This window comes from Myotis nattereri (genome assembly GCF_964212035.1).
Source record: "Myotis nattereri genome assembly, chromosome: 11".
NCBI classification, from domain to species: Eukaryota; Metazoa; Chordata; class Mammalia; order Chiroptera; family Vespertilionidae; genus Myotis; species Myotis nattereri.
In genome coordinates, this window is record NC_138086.1 from 66,612,307 (window position 1) to 66,635,582 (window position 23,276).

At 37.5% G+C, this 23,276-nt stretch overlaps 1 protein-coding gene and 1 pseudogene across 4 annotated transcripts in view; both read left to right on the forward strand.

Annotated features, from left to right (window-relative positions):
- The window catches only part of MAGI2 (membrane associated guanylate kinase, WW and PDZ domain containing 2), a 1,132,900-nt gene that overhangs the window by 217,576 nt on the left and 892,048 nt on the right, over positions 1-23,276 (forward strand). The gene's annotated exons all lie outside the window — the stretch shown is intronic.
- Positions 4,659-5,512, forward strand: LOC308527173 (WD repeat-containing protein SL1-17-like; annotated as a pseudogene). The gene has a single exon. The product of its transcript is annotated as a WD repeat-containing protein SL1-17-like (transcript).

Here is a 23,276-nt window from a genome sequence, read left to right on the forward strand (position 1 = left end):
GGTTCGATTCCGGTCAAGGGCATGTACCTTAGCTGTGGGCACATCCCCAGTAGCGGGTGTGCAGGAAGCAGCCTATCGATGTTTCTCTCTAATTGATGTTTCTAACTCTCTATCCCTCTCCCTTCCTCTCTGTAAAAAATCAATAAAATATATATTAAAAAAAAAATTCTGCCAGGGCTGTGTTTAGGACAAGTTCATCCCAGACCTCACTCCTGGTCTTAACCTCTCTTCCCACAATCTCTTCTTAGACCTCTACCACACCCACCTTCTCTTACAGCCTCTCAGGGTCTTTATTTCCCATCAAATAGATGCATTTCCCTCCTCTTCATCTAGTTGACTCTGATGCTTTCATTGCATTTCTGAGCTCACTCCACGGAGTCTTCCCTGCAGTCCCTCTAACGAGGCCATGCCCACCCTGTTATGTGATTTTACGACTCCAGGAGGTTTTTCTTCAAATATCTTATCACAATTTGTGTTCTTCATTTGTAAAACTGTTCTATTATTGCCTGCACCCTAACAGATAAACTATGAACTCCACGAGGGACAGATCTAGGTCTGTTTCTCACCCGTGCTTCTAACAGCCTAGTGGGCATTCAATAGCAAGTGCTGAGTGGATGACTAAATGAAGTTCCTTGAAGGTATGAAACAATAAGTGGCTTATAAAACACATTATATTTAAGAGAACTTAGATTTAAATGATATAAAAATTACTGAAAGCATCTATAATAATAAAAGTGTAGTATGCAAATTGACCTAAAGGCAGAACAGCGGAACAACCCTCCGGCCGACCTTCCGGATGACCTTCTAGATGAAGCTGGAGCTGTGAGGGCAACCAAGGCAGCCAGGGCAGCGAAGGCCTACTCTTGCATAAATTTCATGCATTGGGCCTCTAGTTCCCAAATAAAAGAATATGGTTGTTGCTAATGCTGAAGCAACCTTTGGAGTCAAACATTCTTCAGAAAGTGAAACATTATTAGGTATTCAGAGGGGGAAAATGCTCCATAGAAAAGAAATGCAACCCCCTGATTCAATTTGGAAATGAATATTTGGACTATTGATTGATAAGTCATAAAAGGGGATTATATTGTATACTTAAATGAAAGGGTTATGAATATTATGTTTATTTAAATGTCACATTCACATAAAAAAAGCCAAAGGGTACAACAAAATGTGTTTGTTTTCTCGTAGATTCAGAAAAGGCATAGGCTTGCAAGGCTAGACTTAACAAAACACCTCAAAATCACTGGGAAGCTTCTTTAAAACATACATATATGGGATCTCCTGGCATTCCAAATAAGGAAGACTGGGTGGGGCTTGTAAATCTATAGGCTGTCAGAGGGAAGAGGTTAAAGGGCTGGGTTAAAAAGATAAAGGGATTAAGCACATACATAACACACAAACTCATAGACACACAGACAATAGTATGGTGATTACCAGAGGTAAAGGGAGGTGTGGGGAGAGGAAGAAGGAAGTGAATGGGAGGTAAATGGTGATGGAAGGAGACTCAACTCAGGGTGGTGAACACACAATACAATATTCAGATAATGTATTATATATAGAATTGTATACCTGAATCCTATGTAATTTTATTAACCAGTGTCACCCTGATAAATTTAATAACAAAGAATATGAAAGAAAAATTGTAAATGCTGTTAAAAAACGAATTAGTCTATTTTGGAAAATCATTTTGCATGGTCATCCATAGCCTAATAATAGATACAATTATTTGATGCTTACTATGTAGCAAGCACCATATAGTATGTGTTAGTTTATGCAATCTTATCATTAGATACATGAATAATTGAAGAAATATGTCTGCCAGCCAATGAGAAAACTTACTACAAAGGCTCTGCTTTGGTAGTCCATATAGCACAGATAGCTGTCATATTTCACTTAATAGCTCATGTACTCTAGATTCCTGTTGTTCTTTCTCAAATGAGCAGGGAATGAAATGTTAGGTTGTTCAGTGTGAATCAGGACAAACCTGGGCACAGTATTTTCGGGAAAGCCTAGAATATTCCAGAACCAAAGTAACTATATGCTTCTTAGCATTGTCAGCTGAGCCATCCTCCCAGCTAAAATTGTCAGGAGTCTATATCTGGATCAGAGACTACATTAGTGTAGAAGAGTCTGCTTTTGATTTAGTTCTATTTTGGAAGGTACTGCATAAGCAGTAACTATGGCTACCACTCCAAGATCAGAATTTACCAGCCAAGAGTTTGTAGTACAAATAATTGATCACTTATTTGTTGTTCCATCCATACCTCATTAGCATTGTTTGTACTATTTTAGATTGAAAAAATATAAATTTATATGTTTATATATGCACATATGCATGCTGTAATGTGTTTAATGTAGAAAGAAACCCTTGTCCATCATAGTGACAGCTGAAGTTTATAGAGTGCTTCCTAAGTGCCAGGCAGGCACTGGCTAATCACTTAACATCCATTTTCTCATTAATCCTTATAACAATGCTATGAAGCACTCTTATTCATAGCATTATTGCTCTATTATAATCCCTATTTTACCAAAGAAGGTAATTAGAGTAAGGGTAAGATATATCTAGGGTCACTGCCCTAGTAATCAAAGGAGCCAGTCCTGGAGCACAGGTCTTACAGAAACCGAAGCCATTGCCGCATTTCACCATCAAGGCAAACGGCCTTGCCTCAGGCCAGCTTTCAAGTCATCCTAGGTCAAACCACCACCTCCATTCCCTGTTTCTACTGCTGGATATTTTAATTCCCTACCACTTTACCTTTGACTCTCGATATCCCATATACTTGCCCTTCTTTGTGTTTCTCAAACTCTTTGAGCTCATTCTGTACTTCGCCTTTGCTTTCACTGTTCCCCTGCCTGGATCACCTATCCCCTGATGTTCACTTGTTGGCTGTCTGCTCAAAGCTCATCTCCTCAGAAATACCTTCCCTGACTATCCATTTAAATAAATACTTGCCTGTCCCAGCTCTCTTTACCTTCTATCACGTGATCCTGTTTCACTCCCAGTACTTATCATTTCTTTACATTATCCTTTAAAAATAAATAGATATTTATTTGTTTCTGAGTTTGTTGTCTATCTTTCCCACTAAAATCCTGAAATCTTATATTTTTTATTTACTATTACATATTTTTTTCTGTAAATGACTAGATGATAGCTTATTTGTCTGGATTTAGCCAAAGTGTTAAAGATACGAAGATGAATAAAACAGAAATGATTTTATCAAGACATTTATAATAATAATAGTTGTAGAGAAAGTCTTTTAAAATCTCAAATCAATGTTCTGTCTCAGGATAATAAAAGGTTGAAATTGATACTTCAACTCTGATTTATCTTGCAATAAGAGAGAGGTGAATGTCTCTCCTCAGTAAGCACTAATGTCTCCTTATGTTTGTAGAGCATGGATGATTTGGGTGATCAAAGTCAGGTCTGGACAATACCTGTAATTCCCTAACCTGTTTGCATAAACACCTGGAGGACTTTATACATGTAACAGGTCCTGGGATCTCCTGAGATCCAGATTCAGTATGTCAGGGGTGGGGCCTGGACATTTAGTACTTTGAGAGCACTTCCCCAGTCCACGGGGCTTACCATGCAGGCTTGGGATCCACCAAACTCTGCTGCTGGGCTCAGAAAAAAACTTCTGTGTTTTGTGCTGGCAATTAATTTTAGGAAGATAACATAGATTTGCCTACCTTGAATCTCAAAAGCAGGAGTACTTTTTTAAACCAAACGAAATCTTAAAATTGAAGTTTGGTTCTTTTAAAAATCATTTATTCAGACACTGACTTTAGTGTTCATTTATAAATCCTTCCTACCAAAGAGCACACAGTGCTTTACAAACATTAGCCACGGGAGAAATATGAACCTTGACAAAAACACTGTCAGCGAGATGAAATGTTTTTCGTAGATGAAAAAAGTGTAATTCTGCCTTTCAGATTGTATTTCAAATAATATTTCTTGCCCTAGTGACATATGAATCTGTTTGATGCTTTGTTGGTTATGTGTATTTTATATGCACTTTGATATTCTTTTACACTCCAACAGTTAAACAGTCTCTTTTCCATAACTGTCCTTTCATCTTTACCTTTAAATGAGAAACCACACTTTATTTCCATTACTTTACCTTGTACCCCCAGGGGTTCTTAATTTGTTCACTCTTGATTGTCTCCAACTTTTCTGAGGTGGCTTCCCTGAATTTCAGTTAGACTGTTTTTTGTTTTTTTCTTTTTCCTGTTTTCTCTCACAATCTGCTATAACACTGTAAGTGTTCTGGACTTCAGATACCTGAAGTTTTGGACAAGGATCTAACAAAGGAGTTTGTGAGCCGGTCTTTTCATGGCTGGTGGGAGGTGCTGTCACAGGGGCTGCTGATGGCCTGCATGGTGGGAGGGGCAGGTGAGGCATGGTGCACCCGAGCAGGCTCCAGGTGCCTTCTGTGACTCCCTTTATCCTGCTGCCTCTCAGGGTGCATCCTGGGAATATTCTGTGCCTCCTTGAGATGAGGGCTTGTGTCTGTGGGAGAGGTCCCTGTCCTGGTAGATGGATGGACCGTCCTAACTGAACTTTTCCAGAGAAGGACCATGTTGTCTTCTTAGGTAAGGAGCCTCCCATCACAGGACAGAGCTGCCCGGCCTTTAGTGCTTCATCCTTGTCTGAGGAAATGACCAACCAGTACAATATTCTCTTCAAACAAGAGCAGGCCCACGATGATTTGGTTAATGGCCTGGGGGACAAACAAGAAAGAAAACTCTGAGACAGTAGTCACAGGGTCCCTGAATGACCTGGTAATGGTCTAGAAATGGCATGATGAGAGGCTGGGCATGCTGTGGAGTCTGGAGGGACATCCTTGGGCCCATGGTGTCTGTGGGCATGAGCCACCCCCTGACCAATGGCTGCATCCCGTTCTCTCGATGCTCACATAACTTTCTGGGACTTGGAGAAGGGCAAACATATAAAGTCTATAGATGCAGGATGGGTGGATGCCTGGACTTTGGCCTTTTCACCTGATTCCCAGTATCTGGCTACAGGAACGCCTGTGGGGAAAGGGAGCATTTTTGGTGTAGAAAGTGGGAAAAAGGAATATTCTTTGGACATGAGTGGAAAATTCATTCTAAGTATTACATATAGTCCTGATGGGAAGTATCTGCCCAGTGAGGGCTATAGACAAAAGCATCAATATTTTTGATATTGCAACTGGGAATTTACCCTGAGTTCTCACTCTTCATCAGTGCTTCAGATGATGGCTACATCAAGATCTATGATGTACAACCTGCCAACTTAGCTGGCACTCAGAGTGACCACACATCCTGGGGGCTGAATGTGGCGTTCTGTCCTCACTTTGTTTCCAGTCCATCTGACAAAAGTGTAAACGTCTGGGATGCTGGAAGGAGGACCTGCAGTCATACTATCAACCACCAGGATCAGGTCCGCGGAGTAAAATACAATGGGAATGGCTGAAAAATTGTGTCTGTTGGAGATGATCAGGAAATTCGCATCTATGATTGCCCAATTTAAATGTTGAGGTCTTCCAGGCTAATGCTGCTGAGGGAATGTACAGATTGAGCATAACATTCCTTATCTTTCTAGTTTAAAAGAAATACAGCATTTATTATAGGAGAAACTTAAATTTTGTAGATACAACATAAATCTTTTCATGTTTTATTGGAAATGCTGTTCATAGTTTAACATAATGTTCTTTTTTTCAGTATAGTTTTTTAAATTTTATTTTATTGTTTAAAGTATTACAAATAGTAGTGCATATGTCTCCTTTTTTCCCCATTGACCTCCCCCCACCCCCAGTGTTCTTAATGCAATAAATAAATAATATTTTTTTAAAAAGGAGTCTGTTTTATACATCTAAGGTCCCCTCCACTTCTACCAATTTTTATGTAGAAATCCATGAGAAGCCGCACCTAGACTTGTCTCCCTTTGTTCTCATTTTTTAAAAATGTTATCCCTATAAAATTTAGCTACCCTACGTTACACTCTCCTGAAGTCCAGAATGCAGTTTAGGCTGCCTTTTAGAATAATTTCAGAAAATAGCTTTATCTGAAGATTAGTAGTTGACTTCTGGGGGATATTTCTATTGTACACCCACAGCCACACTATACTTATTATCAAAGACTCAATTTTAATGATAGAAATTAATTTACATCTCCCACTGTGCTCTGAGGGTCTCAGAATATTTACTATAAATTGAATAAAATAAAGAATATGCATAGTTCATAATAAAATTTAGCAGAAAATAACTCACTAATATATTTTTATTGCAAGTGCCTAATTTAGCTAGATAAAGCTCTGTGATTAAACGTGCCATATGTTGGATTATTCCCTTTTCTTTTTGATATAATTAGGCATTAAATTTTTGTAAAGCACTTTTTTTAAAATTCCACAACAAAGAATTGATGAGCTGCAAGGGAACAAGAAAAAAGTTACATGGAATTCTAAACATGCATAGTATCAAAAAATAACAGGGATGACCAATTCCTGCAAATATGTAAGGTGGTATATAGCCATCTTTGTCCACTGCAACATAATTATAATTTACTAGAGGCCCGGTGCACAAAACTTTGTGCACTCGTGGGGGGTCCCTCAGCCCGGCCTATTCCCTCTTGCAGTCTGGGACTACTTGGAGGATGTCCACCTGCTGTCTCAGGCCCGCTCCCTGGGGGATTGGGCCCAAGCTTGCAGTCAAACATCCCTCTGGCAGCCCGGCAGCCCAGCAGCCCTCGGGGGGATGTCCACTTGCCAGCGGGGAGCAGACCTAAGCTGCAGTCGGACATCCTTAGTGCTGCTGAGGAGGCAGGAGAAGCTCCTGCCACCACCGCTGTGCTGGCAGCCTTCAGCCTGGCTTGTAACTGAGCAGAGCTCCCCCTGTGGGAGCACACTGACCACCAGGGGACAGCTCCTGCATTGAGCATCTGCCCCCTGGTGGTCAGTGTGTGTCATAGTGACCAGTCATTCCTAGTCGTTCTGCTGTTAGGGTCAATTTGCATATTACCCTTTTATTATATAGAAGAATAGAGGCCTGGTTCACAGTGGGGGCCGAATGGTTTGCCCTGAAGGGTGTCCTGGATCAGGGTGGGGGTCCCGCTTGGGTGCCTGGCCAGCCTGGATGAGGGGCTGATGGCTGTTTTCAGACTGACCAAGCACCCCGGTGACTGAAGCTCCCAGCCTTTCCTTTTTTTGTTTTTATTCGCTCCAGCTCCGTGTTTGTGTGTGTGTGTGTGTGTGTGTGTGTGTGTGTGTGTGTTTAATCTGCCTGATAATTTCAGAGGGGAAAAAAAAGGCTATGAACCCAGTTTAAATAAATACAATTCAGTAAGTACAAAACCTGGAGTTTAATTGGAGTAATCTCAATGCCCTTAACTAGTGGACTTATTTTAAAATGCTCTACTAGTCATATTTTAAAAGAAAAAAAATCACCATTTTTTGCCTTTTTAAAACATTTAATTGCATTTATTGGGGCAACATTGGTTAATAAAATTCTATAGGTTTCAAATGTACATTCTATAACACATCATCTGTATTGTGTATTCACTATCCAAAGTCAATTCTCTTTCCATCATCATTTATCTCCTCTTTATGCTCTTCTAACCCCACCCCCCTCCACTTTCCCTCTGGTAATTTCCATACTGTAATCTGTGTCTGAGTTTGTATTTTTGTTTTTATGTTTGTTTGTTTTTGGCTTAATCCTTTTAACTTTTTCACCCATCCACCCAACCCTCCTCCTCTCTGACAGCTGTTAGTCTGTTTTCTGTATCTCTGAGTCTGTTTCTATTTTGCTTATTTGTTTATTTTCTTCATTTGATTTCACATATAAGTGGAATCATATGGTATTTTTCTTTCTCTGACTGGCTTATTTCACTTAGCATAATACTTTCCAGGTCCATTCATGCTATCACAAATGATGATTTCCTTCTTTTTTTAAACCTGAGTAGTATTCCATTGTGTAAATATGCCACAGCTTTTGTATTTACTTATCTATTGATAGAACTTGCGCTGCTTTGGAAACTTGCCTACTGTAAATGATGCTGCAGTGAACATGGGGGTGCATATATTCTTTCAAATTAGTGTTTTGAGTTTCTTCCCAGAAGTGGAATAGCTTGGTCATAAGGCACTTTAGTTTCTAATTTTTTTAGGAACTCCATACTGCTTTCCACAGTGGCTGTACCAATCTGCATTCCTACCAACTGTGCACAAGGGTTCCTTTTTCTCCACATCCTCACCAATACTGTTGTTTGTTAATCTATTTATGATAGCCATCTGACAGGTGTGAGATGATATCTCATTGTAGTTTTAATTTTGCATTTCTCTGATCATTAGTGATGTTGAGCATATTTTCATATGACTGTTGGCCATCTGTATGTCCTCTTTAGAGAAGTGTCTGTTCAGGTCCTTTACCCATTTTGTTTAATTGGGTTGTTTGTTTTCTTGGTGTTGAGTTGTATGAGTTCTTTAAAAATGTTGGAAATTAACCCCTATTCTGATATATCATCGGTGAATATGTTTTCCATTCAGTGGTTTGTCTTTCATTTTGTTGATGGTTTCCTAAAGAATAATTCACAATTTAATACAAAATCTGAACTTTCACGTGCAACTACCTAGTAGATATTAGTTGTTGTTGATTCTGTAGTCTTCTTATAAAAACAGGAGACTGCTTAGTCCGCAAATTTCTTTCAATCTTGACATCTTGAATAGTTAAATTTGTTAAAAAGAATGGAAAAGTGAATTATGGTTTTCTGACATGAAATATCATTTAAAAATTTTTGAAAGTGATATTATTAAACATTTATTCCACATTCAACAGTACGAGAATATTAACATGCAGAGAATTACTAGTTTTAGAACATGTTATTTATGTAACTAATTATATTGATAAAGTTCTCTTTTATATAGAGACAAGTGAGTCATTCAGTAAATGTAAATCTCTGCCAAGTGTTTCTAAATTTTAGGTTTACTTTAGAAATAAATGTCTCGTAAAATGTTTTTTAATTCATCATTATCAGAAGAGAATCGACAATACATTTGTGGGAGGTGGTGTATTTCAGTCAAAAGTCTGACCCTAACAAATACAAAGGCACAGGATAAGAGGCAGGAAACCAAAAATGTTCAAATCATAATATGTATCTTTCAAAATAAGAAAGTTTTAGTGCAAGACATGAGCCCCTGGGAATAGCAAGAGACTAACAAGAATATAAATGGTAAGAAGCCTGGAAAGATAAAGTGTTGATTGTCCTAGTAATTCAAGCTTTATCTTCTTCCACATTTGCCTAAGGCTGATTCTATTCTTGTTCTTCCAAATAACAACTGAGTCTAGTTTTCTGTATCTTAATTTAAAGCTCACAAAATGAGCCTTTTTAAGCAAGCTCAAAAGAACTTGCCTGGCCATAGTGTCTCAGTGGTTGAGCATTGACCTATGAACCAGGAGGTCACAGTTCAATTCCCAGTCAGGACACGTGCAGGCTTGATCCCCAGGGTGTAGCATGCAGGAGGCAGCCAATCAATGACTCTCATCATTGATGTTTCCATCTCTCTCTCTCCTTCTCCCTTCTTCTCTGAAATCAAAAAAAAAAAATACATTAAAAAAGAACAGTATTTGGATTGTACGGTGTGAATAGAGTTTTAGTGTAACTTTTGATTTCTTCCAAAATAAAAAGGTGCATCAGTCACTCTCTTCAGTGTCAACTCCTAACAAAATTAGTGACATAAAAATAAGGGGATAGTAACTGAGTTTACTAGTCCTTGAAAGTCCATCTTTCTCCCATGCCCCAAACCAAAATTGCTGAATTGGAGAGAAACACCCTCTGGGCAGCAAGACTGCGTATGAGCATGGTTTGGAATGCATGCCATTCTATTAGTGCCCTGTGACCAAATTCTTGAGTGGAGAAATGAATTCTCCTACTTCACTAGCATCAGCCTTCACTAGTGAAAACAAATATGTCAGACATTATGTATTTCTGATTTCCTAAAAATAAACGCAGAAATTAAAATCCCTGGAGACTTTAGTTCTGGAGTGGTACAGATTCAGAAGCCAGATGCTCTGTGGGCTCTTTGAAATAGACAAATGAGCATCAGGCTTAGTTTTTCTGAGGACTGATCGTGCATCCAGTACATGTTTTATTGGCTTTTTTTTTTTCCAATCTGGATTTTCACAGCAGGACTAGATTAGGTCTTCCTGTGTGCTCTCCCTAATTCATTGCTCTTTCTGCAGATGTTTGCCTAGAATACATTTTGTTTAGATGTAGGTGGTTTCCTTTTTAACAGCTCAACGATGATATTATAATATTTCCCTGTTGAGATCAAATCAACAAACTATTATTTTAGGAATTCACCTAGTCTATAGAACATCATGCATTTCCTAGTATTCCCTGGGAACCAGGGTAATGAATGGGCTGTGAAGTATGTGGGAGATTTTTTAAAAAATCTATCTGTTTGAAAGAAATATGAAACAGAAGACAAGAGCATATATATTTCTAGGTATATTTCCAACAGAAAAATAAAGTATGAAGACAAATATGCTTTTTGGAACAAGCTGTGTTAAGAATGAGCATATCTATTTTCTAGGAAGTAGTAGATCCGTTCTTGTACCTAAAGCATGTTAAATAATGACTTCTAAGTCCAGGCCAGCTCCTCTATTTCTGTGAAGAACCACATGGACTCTCAGAATAGCATTCCCAAACCTAGCAGGAAAGTCAGAAATTTCATTTCCACAGAAACCAATAATGAAACAATAACTTTAATATGAGTGCCGAGCCACAATTATAGCAGCAGCACTTTCCCTGTCTGAGAGAAATGGTCACAGTGAGTATTCACAGAAACAAATAGAATGGATAAGTGGAGGGGGCAAGGGTCAGGCGTATCAACAAAGAAATATTCTACAGGAATTTTAAAAGGCAAAATTTGAATGTGTTGACTTTCATATTTATAATTAAAACTGTTTGAACTTTGAGGGGATTTGTTTGAATTTCTAATCATCAGTTTCTTCACCTATAAAATGGGAGTAATAATACTTGCTACCTGCTTCTTAGGTAATTAACGTTCACATTGAGTGCTTACTACGTGACAGGCATAATGGGCCTTATATGAATTTACTCAATTCTCACTCTAGGTACTTACTTTGTAGATAATATGCAATAGTTATACGGTGCTTGACGCTGTTCTGAGTACTTGGTCTACGTTTATAAACATGTCTTTTCTTGAAACAGCCATGAGATAGAGACAGCCATTGTCCTACTGCAAATGAGGAAACTGAAGCAAGAAGCAAATGGATAATGCATGTTTGCTAAACTGAAAAATATTATATATAAGTAGTATACAATTTTATCACCCCTACAGATTAATTAGCTACTTTCTGTATGTGTAATCATATTACTCCTTTCTTCCTATAGCAATTTGGAAGGTAGATTTTTAACTAAAATGGTATTTATTATATGACTTAACAGTTTCTATAAAAGAAATAGTTTATTCTCTCTTTTAATGTTACACTCTACGCATGATAGTAATATTGAAATTTGAGGGCATCTTTAAGTTATCAGATAATGATCATATAATTATGTCTTAACTATTGTTTAAAACTTCTCACAAATTACCAGAATTAATTCTAGTCTGTGCTGAAAAGCAGAAGCTCATCTTGGTTCTATATCTAACTGAATACTTAACTAGGAGTGGCTCACTGGTTTCTGTTTTTAGCCAGCAGTCCTTCAGCGTTGTAGGATTGGAAGTTCAATGTTAACCATCTATAGTGCCATTGTGATAGTGTGGTCAGAGTTCTTACATTGTACTCATTATTGTTGAGTAATATTTCCGAAGCAAATGGAGCATGATCATCTAAAGTTGGGCAAATAGGTGCACATTCAGAACTATGGAAATGTAATTTAATCAAGACAATTTTTAGGACATGTCTTTATCTTAGTAAATGTTGCAAACAAGTATTTGTATACTTTGATAACTTCACATCGCTGAATATTGGAAAAGGAAATTAGCAGATTATCCCTAACTATATTCTTAGAGCCAGATTTAAGAGGTATGATATCATCTGTCTGCTTTATGCATCTAACTTACTATTTTGCACAAGTTAAAGCCAAAATTACTAGAAGCATTGTGTAAACTTTCGTTGGCTGCTTTTATGTTGAGAGTGAGAACTGTATGTATTGATTATACCCAATTTACCATGATCATTTGTCTAGATTATCATAGAGGAAGGAAATTTGAAAAAAATTGTTTTAGCAGTCATTTATTTTCACTACTTGTTCACTTATCAGAACAAAACTTCAAAAGCCTTTTATAAAGGGAGTAAGGCATGGTGTCACCTGAGATGTGTGAAGCATGGCATGTGGAAATGAAGCTCATAGTAGTGTCAGCAAAAGTGTCACTTGTCAAATGCAAGAAGGGCAGGCACTGTGGCTGACATGCTACCTGTTTATTGTATGGAAAACTTTCCAACCTTTGTGCTGGCGGATCAGAGGCCATGACTGAGATGATCAAGACATTTTCAAGTTGGGAACAACTTAAAGGATGCTGGATAGGAGGTAAAACTGAAGAGCTAGAACTGCCATGATTAATGGTAGAGTGTCAGGGTAAGTAAAATAAGAGGAACTCCAGATCTTTAGACTTGCTTTAAATTTATGTTCTGGTAAATGCCTATACTTTTAAGACTAAACTCACATGTTGACATCATTATTAGCCTGGTGCATGAAAATTCATGCACTGGAGGGGGATCCCTCAGCCCGGCCTGCCCCCTCTCACAGTCCAGGAGCCCTTGGGTGGGAGGCGATCTGGCGATCAGGGGAAGGTGACGCCCCAACACACCTCTGCTGCTGCCACTGCCAACAGCACAGGCCTCAGCTGGCCCTGGTTACCTGAGCCTCGGGCGGCCCTGAGTGGCTGGGCAGCCAACATCCAAGGCTTACTTGAACCTTGGGCCAGCCCTGGGTGGCTAGGCAGCCACCATCTGAGGCTTGCCTGTGCCTCAGGCCGGCCCTGGGCTGCTGGAGGGCTGAAGGGGCTGGGGAATTCCTGAGGCCTTGCCACATGCATGCCACCCTGGCGGGGCTAAGGGGACTGGGCCCCGCCATCTCGTTGCTGTGGGCACGGCCATCTTTGAGGGTGGGGCAGGTAATTAGCATATTCCCTCCTTATTGGCTGTGGGTGCCACCAACTTTGAGGGTGGGGAAGTCATTAGCATATTCCCTCCTTATTGGCTGTGGGTGCTGCCATCTTTGCGATGGTGTGAGGGTCAATTAGCATATCCCCTCTTTATTAGATAAGATTGTTATTATTACACACATACAAATATACACTCACACATATGCACATTCACAAGAAATATTCTCCTTTTTCAGGCCTTCAGCACACCTGTCTTTGCATGCTCTTCCCAGATAGGTATCTCATGACCCAGGCATGCAGCCTCAAGGATGTGGCTTCAGTTAAGAAGCATTCTTCCTATTAAAAAACTCCAAAGATAGAATTTGTCTCTCAATCAGCTTTAATAATAGAAATTTATTTTTAATATGAGCCAAACTCATATATTAGAAAAGAAAAGTAAGTTTTGATAATACACACTTCAATTTTGAGAGATTGCAAGATACCAGTGTATAAATATAAACATCAGCAATCACAAAATTCACTTAACAGAACAGATAAATGAAGTAGGGAATAAAAGAAGAAAATGTTGCGAAAGTTGCCACATGAAAGCTTATTTCTAGTTAATCTTCAATAGTGTCAGTACTGACTGTAATTAAAGTCAAGATGTATATGCTCACTTTAGGAATCATGACTCTGAGAAAATTTTTATTTCATTTTGTAGCTTTTGTGCCCAACCAACATGTGTGTGGTAAAGAGCCAGGAGAGTATTGACCCTGCCATCAAGATAACATAGGTGAAATAAGAAAGACTAATAATATCCAACTGCATAGAAGTACTATATTATGCATTACGTATGAGGCTTTGTATAAGTATTGAGAATATAGTTATCCTGCAAAGCTGGAATTCTTTATTTTTATTTTATTATTTATTTATTTATTTATTTATAATCCTCAGCTGAGGATATTTTTTCCATTGATTTTTAGAGAGAGTGGAAGAGAAGGAAAGACAGAGAGAAATATTGATGTGAGAAAAACACATTGGTTGCCTCCTGCACGCCCCCAACCCCCACACCAGGGTCTGGGCAGAGGAGAAACCTGCAACCGAGGTACGTGCCCTTGTCTGGAATCAAACCTGGGACCCGTTAGTCTCCAGTCTGACACTCTATCCACTGGGCCAAGCTGTCTAGGGCCAAAGCTGGAATTTTTTAGATAATGGAACTTCAGCTTCAAAGGAGATGTTAAGAATTTATGTGAATATTGGCCTCCCTTTCATATCTGAGAAACAAAAACATGAACAAAGCCAAAGAAAAGTCAATCTTGGAATGGTCAGTAGTGGGGTAGCAAAAAGCTGGCAATTCTGGAGTTGATATTTCATTTTGGATATTAGTGAAAGCAATATTATTTGGACATCTGCCTCAATTATTGAGTTAAATACGGTACATTAAAATGATTGGCTCTTGAGCAAACAAATAAATGATAAACATAGGCCTAAAGGAACATTAAAATAAAAACGGTGTGCATCATTATTTGGGGAAGTAATGAGAGAAATTACTATTATAGAATATAACAGGGTAAGAAATTAATTTGGCCATGAAGGAGATGTTTTATTAATTCATGACCAAGGTGCTGGAGATTTCGACCAGTTGAAACGGCAAACAGAGTATAGACATTTGAAAGGAAAAACTGGAGGGCCTTGGTAACTTTTTGCAGAGTCAAATACAGGAAAATCCATTAAGACAAGAGTCATACTTCTTGTTTTCTATATTACCGGTATCCAACACATTATCTGGAACATGGGAATTATTTGATTAATATTATACCTGATGAAGATAATACAAGACAGGAAAATGAAAGAGTTGAAATAAGGATCCAAGTTTTTGAGAGACTGCCATAGAAACCGGGAATTTGAGAAGGAAGGAAAATTATAATTATAGGGACTTAGGGTTTGTGTTGTCGATGAATTAATCTTGGCTGTTCATTTCTACTAGATGCTTTTTATTGGCAAACCTAGAAACATTCAGAAACTGATTAAAGCACTGGGAAATTAATTTAATATTGATTCTATAACTAAATCTAAGAACTTCATATACTTAATAATGTCATCACCAACAATTAAAATAGAGGTTATTTACATTGAATAAAATATCTTAGAATAATCTCATAATTTTTATGTGATTAAACAAACCATGCCATTTCTTTGATCTTTAGGGACCAGCATGGTAGGAGAACAATATACAAAATAGATCAAATATTAAGAGTAGCTTGAGCCCTGGCTGGTTTGGCTCAGTGGATAGAGCATCAGCCTGTGGAATGAAGGTTCTCAGGTTTGATTCTGGTCAAGGACACATGCCCAGGTTGCGGGCTCTATCCCCAGTAGGGGGCATGCAGGAGGCAGCCATTCAATGATTCTCTCTCATCATTGATGTTTCTATCTCTCTCCCTCCCTCTCCCTTCCTGCGTGAAATCAATAAAAATGTATACTATATAAAAAAGAATAACTGGAAAATACATCCTAGAATTTTAAAATAATATTCTATAATATTGATTATGGCTCATAATCTGAAGTTCAAATTGGAGACCCTGAGTGAAGTCATGAAAAGTTGTGCTGTTTTGACTTTTTAATGCTCAAATCATTAATCATGAGGTCAGAATTACCCTGTTTTTCACTACTGTTCTTATATTTTAAGACTTTGGGTGAGTTTTTATATTCTAGTTCTATTTTTTAAAATATATTTTATTGATTTTTTACAGAAAGGAAGGGAGAGGGATAGAGAGTTAGAAACATCGATGAGAGAGAAACATCGATCAGCTGCCTCCTGCACACTCCCTACTGGGTATGTGCCTGCAACCAAGGTACATGCCCTTGACTGGAATTGAACCTGGGACCCTTGAGTCCGCAGGCCAATGCTCTATCCACTGAGCAAAACCGATTAGGGCAATTCTAGTTCTATTTTTAAGCACTATACACACGAAGAATACATAAACAGTATACAATTAAAATTAGCATGGTCTCAGAGGAAAAAATATTTCAAGTTCTATTAATAGAACAGAGATAAACATATTCTTCTGAGGAGCTTATGGATTTTAAAGATTATAGTTCCCTTTTTGTAGAAATAAAAAAAATAGATATGCAGAAGTTAAATGACTTGCAAAAATTATCTAGCAATTCAGTGACAAAACGAGAAATCTGCCTCCAATGTTTAGAATCCTACATGCAACACAAAATCTGGATCACACCATTTCTCCACAATGGCATTACAAATTTTTTTTTGAATTGTTGTAAGCCAGCACATGTGATTGGCTTTCATTGTCAGAAATAAAAAGCCTGGGACAAGCCAAATGACCATAAAAGACCTTCTAAAACCTTCTAAAAATAGCCTCAAAGGCTATAGATGATGCTAAGTGTATTCCAGGAGAATTAAAGCTAATCTCTGTGTTTGCCTTTGTAAATCTGCTTGCTTCCATGCAGCAGAGTATCAGAGGGGCCTTTAAACCAACCAAGCCCTGCTTAGAGTTCATACCCATTACTAAAATTCAAGAATCATTCTCATCTTCCCCTCCTTTTCATGAACTTTCTGATAGTGCTGTAAATAAGAATCATGCTCACCAGAACTGCAGGCTCTTGTAATAATTGAAATTAAACATTAGGTTACACGTAGGCTGTTTGGTCCATTTGCTTAAACTGTTATTACTATGGAAATAGCCATTAAATCCTGGTAATAATGTGACTGTTGCCTATGGATCTAGAATTATAATAAAGAACTAAACATGTATCTTCATCTACTCACCAGATTTCCTCCTTGTATTCTGATAGCCTTCCTTCGGCACAGATAACACTCCTGAGACCAAACAGTCCTCCCACTTGTTTCATAGCCCCTATAGCATCGCAGAGGTTCAGCAGGGCAATTGCTAAGGAAGTCATCTTTCGGAGATTCCATCCTCATGAGGATTGTGTCCCAGGCCCTTGTGTGACAGTATATATTCTGTATGCAGCTTTAACCTCTCTGAGTCTGTTTTCTAATCTGTAAAACAGAGAGAATGATATCACCTGTGTGGAGTTTTTTAGGAGAACTATAGGAAAAAAATGTATGCAAACTCTTTGCCTAGTACATAGTGCTTAACAAGTGGTAAATGGTAGAGATTGAAATCCCAACTATAAGAATAACTCTTTCAAGGAACGAGAAACAGTGGGAACTCAGGTAAGGAACGTGTATCAGTTTTCTAGGGCTGCCATAACAATTCCCAAATAATGAGTGGCTGAAACAGTGGACATTTATTTTCTCACAGTTCTGAGGTTGGACATCCAAGATTATTAAGACATTGGTAGCCATAGTTTCTCTGGGTGCCTCTCCTTGGCTTGCAGATGACAGTCTTCTCTGTGTCCTCACATGGCTGTTTTTGGTGTACACACATCCCTGGTGTCTCTTTCTCTTCTTATATGAACACCAATCATAATGGGTTATGGCTCTACTCTTTCGACCTCATTTAACATTAATTACCTCTAAATGCAGTCACATTGGAGTTAGGGTGTTGATATATGATATTGACGTGGAGGGAAGGTGTCATAATTCAGTCCATAACAGGATGTCATAGTTAAAATAATAATTTTTTTTTGTAAAAGTGGAATAGAGGGCTTTGAAATAAGTATACTTTGCTTTCCTATAATACTCTTGCATTCATACTTCAGGCATTTTGTACAAAAAAAAATTGTCTCAACTTTACCTTGAAATAGAATTACCTTGAAATAGATTTGGGGTTAGAACATTGGAAGGTTCAATTGCATTGAATGGAAAGGAAATATAATCCTAAGGAAGAGGGTCTCAAATATTGAGTACAAGAGTCAACTGGGTAGCTTATTTAAATGGCAGAGTCTTGGGTACCATCCAGAAAATCTGATTTATTGAGTCTGTGTTAGTTTCTTGTTGCTACTGTAAAAAATTACCACAAACTTAGTGCCTTAAAATGACAAATTTATGATCATACAGTTCTGGAGGTCACAAGTGTGAAATGGATCATATGGGCTAAAAAAAGATGTCAGTAGAGTTGTCTTCCTTCTGGAGACCCCAAGGGAAAATCCATTTCCAAGCCTTTTCTGGATTCTGGAAGCCACCTACATTTTTTGGATCTTGGTCCCTTTTTCCATCTTCAAAACACATCACTTCAATCTCTGCTTCCACCATCATATCTCCTGGTGTCTCTCTTTTAAAGATCCTATGATTATATTTGACCTACCCAGATAATCCATGATAATCTTCCCATCTCAATATCCTTAATTTAATTGTAACTGTGATGTCCCTTCTGTCCTGTAAGGTAACAGATTCACAGATTGCTGGGATTAGGACATAGACATATTTGGGAGAGCCATTACTTGGTCTATCATAGGGTCTTAGAATACACGTTTTATATAAGTAATCTAACTGATTTTCATTACTGGTGGACACCCAGCATGGGAGCAGAAGGCATCACAAAGTCATCAAGTCTAGTGAAGAGGTGGCGTGAGCCAAGGTGGGGCAAGTATTTTTACTCCAACCTTCTCATTCTTCACCTCCTCCCTGTTCAGTTTATTGCTCCTGCCTTGTGCACATGTCCATGTAAGGCAACATGGCATGCCTTGTGAAGGACACAAAGACTTAACTTTTTCTTTTTACTCCATTACCTTCATCATAAACCTTACCGTATAAGAAGTGAAATGAGAAGCATCACTAACAGAATGTGACCAGTGATCCTAGAATTATTCACTCAAACTACTTTCAAAAATCCAAAATGTAATAGCTCAGTCTCTATAAGGGTGTTCCGAAGAGGTAATATTTGTCATTAGTAGGTTTGAACATGTGACAGGATTTATTTAGAAGAAATTCTTCCCTGGGCTAAAAGAACACATTTACTAAAGATTAAGAAGAAGCAAACGGGGTTATTTCAGGCGAAGATGAGAAATTCAACGAGGCTGAACATAAAGAGGGTGGGCAAAAATAGGTTTACAGTGGTGAGTACGTGAAACAGAATTTATTCTTTTATTATTTATTAATTTTTGTATTATTTTATTTGTGTTACAACTGTTAACCTGCTTCTGCTCACCCCTGTATGGGAGAGGAGATGCTGTGTCCTTCCGTGTTCACTGTGGATCACTGCCTTAGCTCCTCATCACAACCAACATAACATGCTGGCAAATGTGGCTCATGGAAATAAGGTAGCTTCAACAACAGCTCTCGGTTTGTCAGGAAGAGTGTCTTGATGAGGAATAGGTTTCTTAACCTAAGGTAGTTGGTCGCCTGAGTGCAGTTTTTACCTCATACATAAGAATTGAAGGGAAATAGGAAGGAAAGTAAATATGAGACATTTGGAAATAGCAGACATTTATCCCTCTGCTAAATTTAAATGTTAAGAATAAGACCACAGACAAAGGCTTGGTAGAGAGTATAGTCTTCACGGGGGGAAGGGAGAGAAAAGGATGAGGGCAGCTAAACAGCAACGGGTAGAGAACAAAGAGAAGGGCTCTGAGGTGTAATTCACTATTTTCTCAGAAAAAATGTTCCCTCCATTCTGTAAACACACTCCCCTTTGACTTGTGTGTGTTATAAATATTTATGGGGGTAGCATGCATGAGTTTGCGTTGCTTCTGTGTATCAGTGACTAAATGTTTTTGAGAGCCTCTTCTTTTGATATGAAGGCTACAAGAAACAAAAAAAATTGACGTATTTCCATTTGTAACACACCTCCTGCCATATTACAGATAATCAAACAATTGATACTTGTTCCAAATGATATTAAGAAATGTCTCCAAAAACTAGACGCATTTCCCTGATATTGTTTTCTTTCTATAGTTTTCACTATCACACTTAATTCTTTTTAGAATGCTGCTGAAACCCTTTTTGGTCCTGTTCCTTTCAGCCAGTTTATAAGTAACTCACATCCCTAATCACAATTGCCTGGTGATAGTGCGCTCTTAGATACTTTTCAGACAGAACTTTTCTTCAAAAATAAGACTTCAAAATTATATTTTTAAAATGGCCGGGCTGGTGTTGCTCAGTGGTCGAGCATGGGCCTATGAACCAATAGGTCATGGTTTGATTCCTGGTGAGGGCACATGGCCTGGTTGCAGGCTCGATCCCCAGTGTGGGGTGTGCAGGAGGAAGCCAATCAATGATTCCCTCTTGTTGATGTTTCTATCTCTTCCTCCCTTTCCCTTCTTCTCTGAAATCAACAAAACTATAAAAATTTTAAAAAATTAACTAAAAATATTTTTAACAAGAAATCATGTCACCCTTTCTTGTCTGTTCTTACTTTCTCCCAATCCTAACATTATCCATCTCAAAAATATTTATGCAATTTTAGTTTTCCATTAAGAAGTCATGGCTAATTGAACCCTTTGTTTATTACAACAGGGTATTGTATTTTTCTCTGGGAACTAGCCAAAGCCAAATCCTTCTATTGAAAATGTTTATTATTTTATGCTGTTAGCAACATTTTGTTTACAAATATTTCTTCCTACTTGGCATCTAATTATATTTGGTTTCAGATATTCTAATACTTTCTATTTGTTTGCTTGATTTAAATCTTAATATTGATGATTGCAAAAACACTTTGAAAACAATGGAAACATACAATGCTTTGGTTATTTTAAATTGTGTTGCCATAATTGGATTTTGCAATTATCAGAAGGATGATAACTTTTTTTCCCTACTTAACATGTGCAATATAGAGAAGGTTGGTGAGAATTGTTTTAAAGTTTCATATACAATTGCCAGTTGATGCTCAGTGAAGTTTTTAGCTGAGACAAATTTTACCAATTTTCTAAAAGACATCTAAGTTAAAATAGAAAGCATGAGCAAGCAAAAGCCACTCTCTTAAGTTCCTAGATGGCGTTAAAGAGTGTAACAAATTTAGGAGCAAAAAGTGTTCTATAAAAATGGAAAATTGATTTATTATTACTAAAGAGGGTTTAGTGAGAAACCTGTGGACAAATCTCAAAGGTCTACTTTAGGTTTTATTTTAATTTTCTCTTATGTTTATTAATCTATCAACTAATAACTGAGCATCACACTAAAACTTCAGGCTGGTTCTGTGTTTTGATTCATAACAAAGTAAATGCCTGTAGGACCTCGAAAACATCAGTGCTTCACTTTTAATATATTTGTTTGCCAGTTAGTTTGGCATTTCACAATGTAAAAAAGATAGCAAAAATAATTATTTATTTTCCTCATAGCAGTTATGTAAATGCATTTTTTACAGTAAGGATTTGCAATCGAAAGACATCTTACTAGACTAAGATGTACTCAATTGTCACTGATTTATCATTATGAATGTAGTATAGTACAGGAAGAATCATGTACTTCCTTGTCTTGGGCTAATAATATAAACATGAAAGTATAATAATATATGAATTATACTATAGATGCAATGGAAGAGAAGATGAAGTTTTGAGACTCTAGAACAGTTATGGCGAACCTTTTGAGCTCGGCGTGTCAGCATTTTGAAAAACCCTAACTTAACTCTGGTGCCGTGTCCCATATAGAAATTTTTTGATATTTGCAACCATAGTAAAACAAAGACTTATATTTTTGATATTTATTTTAAATATTTAAATACCATTTAACAAAGAAAAATCAACCAAAAAAATGAGCTCGTGTGTCACCTCTGACACGCATGTCATAGGTTCGCCATCACTGCTCCAGAAGAATCAAAGTTTCCAAGTTATTAAGAAAATGATGACGGACGATTTAGTTGTCGTAGTGTTCCCAGTGATACAAGCATGCAGCACACAAAAGAGCCTGATTATAGCAGTTAGTTACATGGTTGCTTTTTGGTAGGTGTGCTGCCTGACTCCTATCTGAATATGTGCTATTTGAAAGAGTTGTAGCACTAATTATAGCAGCAATTCTATGATTGAAAAAATGTTTTTACATGCTTTTTATCTTTATATTTGTTATTATACTATGGGATACAATGGATTTCAGTGGACTACTAATGTAGGTAAATTGAAAATAATTTAATATAGATAATGATAATGACTTATAGAATATATCAATATAGAATATATAAATACACTTTTCTATTATAAAAGCCAGTGCAAGTGATGTAACTTCTGCAAGAAATAACCACTTATCACATTAAAGTAATATTCTTAACTTGAATTTTAATAAGTTTTTAAGTTTTATTTGTATTTAACTTGTATCTTTTTTGTGGTTTGTAGTCATAAAAGTTATATAAAGCTGGAAGAAAAGGAATTAATATATGGTTTTACATTCACATATGTTTAAGTAGCATTATAATAAGTATAACTTAAGTGAGCCCTCCAGACTTATGAGTATTTTTCTATTTGAAAGGGTCTAGCTATTACTCAAGCTTAAAAAATTCTAGCATAAACATTTTAATAGAAAGGAACAGAATTTAACTTGATTTTTATCAAAGTTAAATATCCAATTTAAATTCAAGAGTTTAAAATAAATCTTCTATGTATGTCATCAGAGGGTGCAAATTAAAACAACAATGAAAGATTACTACCTGCCTATGAGAACGCCTGTAATCTGGAACACTGGCAACACCAAATGCTTGTGAGGTTGTGAGGCAGCAGGAACACGCATGCATCACTGGTGGGAACACAAAATAGTACAGTCACTTTGGAAGAGAGTTTGGCAGTTTCTTACAAAACTAAACATACTTTTACCATATGATGCAGTAATCATGCTCCTTGGTATTTACCCAAAGTAGTTGAAAACTTATGTCTGCACAGAAACTTACACACAGCTAGTTATAGGAGCTTTCTTCATAATTGCCAAAATTTGGCGGCAACCAAGATGCCCTTTAGTAGGTGAATGGATAAATAAACTGTGGTACATCAAGGCAATGGAAATTATTCACCACTAAATAGAAATAAGATATCAAGGCATGAAAAGACATAGAGAAACCTTAAGTTCATATTACTAAGTGAGAGAAATCAATCTTAAAAGGCTACATACTAAATGATTCTAACCATACGACTATCTGGAAAAAGCAAAACCAGGGACACAATGAAAAGGTCAATGGTTGCCCGGGATGGTGAGGTAGAGATGGCTAGGCGGAGTGCAGAGGATGTTTAGGGCAGTGAAAATACTTTGTATGATGCTACAGTGATGATATATGGCAGTGTATATTTGCCTAAACTCACAGAATTTACACCACCAAGAACCAACCTTAAGGTAAACTATGGACTTTAG